Raw genomic sequence first — 2,300 nt, 5'->3', positions numbered from 1 at the left:
AAGTTTTGAGTGAATACTTAATTGCAAATCTAGGAGTGGCATGGAAGAAGGTATGGATTTATATGCTAAATAAATCTGTGGTAAATTCATTTGGAAAATTTTAGCTCTGGTTATTATATGAAAAAGAACGAATAGCAGAAAAGAATTTAGAAACCAATGGAAAGAGTGACATGGAAAATTTTCTCCATAAATTTGAAACTAGGAGTAGCTAGAAAAGTAGTGCATAGACAACTGTAGAAGTGTACAATAGAAGGTTCTTATATTTGTAATTATATTGTAAAAGCAATCATACATTCCAAAAGAATGTTCTGAAAAGAACAGGAATGAAGATGAATATAGTAAAAAGGAACACAGTTCAGAGACTTAAAAAAAAGAAGCATTAAAATAAGGAGAGGGACAAGGTATTTCATCTTCGCACAAGGAAGAGGATTTTGTCTTCCTTGACTACAGCATCTGGGATGGACAGTAGCTGCTGACATGATCATAGATTAGATGGTAGATTAGATGGTCTACCCATTTGGAAGTTGAAGGTGCTAATTAGAGGAATCAAGATCATGAGGGTATAGACAATAGAAACAAACCCAACAGATTGTCACCCATGTATTTGGATAATCAGATCCTTCATTTTGTTGAATCAGAAAGTTTATTTCATAGGGAGTGTGTAAAATAGAACATAATCATTGGTTTAGGCAACATACTTATCCTTATGTGTTGATATTTCAACACAGTTTATATTGAATACTTTTATAGTTAGTCTTAGTCTTAATCAGTAGGAAACAGAAAACATATAGGCATGGAGAGGTTCCTTCATACATGTTGAAGAGCACATGACCTGTTTTTCACACCAGGATAAATATACCCTAGTAAAGTTATTTATAAATGAAAGGAAACACAGCTATGGCCGTTTTATTAAAACCAGAAATTCTCAGTTGTCATCTAAACATCAGAACAAGGATCAGAACAATGTGGTTCTGCTGTTGCACTCACACCATGACTGTCTGAACAAACTAGAGCTCAGAAATATTTGCATTTACTAATAACTTAAAAAATGATAGGTTTTGTAGCACAGGAACACAGAGACTCCTCTGTGTTCTTACCTGGCAAGGTAGACACCATGATTAGGCAGGTGGCTCTCCCAGGGCGAGGATCATCCCTTGCACTCCGGGTGTGCTGACCCCTGTTATTTCTCTAAATGTGGGAAACTTGACTGTGTAATTTGTGGTAGTGAGGGACTGCATTCGCACTCTTTACTGTCTCCACAGTAGTGTTCCATTCTGAATTTCTCCATCCACACTTCTCTTCTACAACCACACATGTGAATAGTTCTCAAATCTGTAATTTGGCTAACATGTTATAGTTATTTGGGATCCTACATCTTCACTCAGCAAGTGTCTAATATGCATTTATAGGCATTTATGTTTTTCTGGATTTTGAAATGATAATAAAAGTCACTGGGGTGGGGCAACGAGCTTTTATAAATCAAGCCATAGTGCCTTGTGAGATGGCCTTCCAGTATGTGAAGGGGACCTACAGGAAAGCTAGGGAGAGACTTTTTATAAGGGCATGTAGCGATAGGATGAGGGGAAATAGCTTTTAACTGGAAGAGGGTAGATTTAGACTAGATATTAGGAAGACGTTCTTTACTGTGAAGGTGGTGAGACACTGGAACAGGTTGCCCAGGGAGGTTGTGGATGCTCCTCCCTGGAAGCCTTCAAGGCCAGGCTGGATGAGGCTTTGAGCAACCTGGTCTGTGGGAGGTGTCCCTGCCTGCAGCAGGGGGTTGCAACTAAATGATCTTAAAGGTCCCTTCCTACCCAAATCATTCTATGATTCTATGATTCTGTGATTGAATTTTTAGGCCTGTAACTAGTGGTGTTCCCCAGGAATTGGTGCTGTGTCCAGTCTTGTTAAACATCTTCATCAGCGACCTGGATGAAGGGACAGAGTCCACTCTCAGAAAGTTTGCTGATGATACAAAGCTGAGAGGAGTGGCTGACACACCTGAAGACTGTGATGCCATTCAATAAGACCTGGACAGACTGGAGAGTTAGGCAGACAGGAACGTGATGAGGTTTAACAGGAGCAAGTGTAGAGTCTGGCACCTGGGGAGGAATAACCACGTGTCAGTACAGGTTAGGGGCTGACCCGCTGGAGAGGAGCTCTGCAGAGAAGGACCTGGATGTCTTGGTGGACAACAGGTTGGCCTTGAGCCAGCAGTGTGCTCTTGTGGCCAAGAAGGCCAATGGTATCCTGGAGTGCATGAAAAAGAGCATGGCCAGTAGGTTGAGAGAGGTGATTCT

The 2,300-nt window shown here is 40.7% G+C and overlaps 1 non-coding gene across 1 annotated transcript; it reads left to right on the top strand.

Moving 5' to 3' along the window:
• Positions 1-1,089: 1,089 nt before the first annotated feature.
• LOC116216228 (U1 spliceosomal RNA) lies at positions 1,090-1,251 on the top strand. The gene has a single exon (XR_004158683.1). It is a non-coding gene; the product is annotated as a U1 spliceosomal RNA (small nuclear RNA).
• Positions 1,252-2,300: the final 1,049 nt, after the last annotated feature.

This window comes from Meleagris gallopavo, chromosome 1 (assembly GCF_905368555.1).
Source record: "Meleagris gallopavo chromosome 1, MGAL_WU_HG_1.1, whole genome shotgun sequence".
NCBI classification, from domain to species: Eukaryota; Metazoa; Chordata; class Aves; order Galliformes; family Phasianidae; genus Meleagris; species Meleagris gallopavo.
Note: the sequence above shows the minus strand (reverse complement) of the source record. Positions and strands in the feature narration are given on the sequence as shown.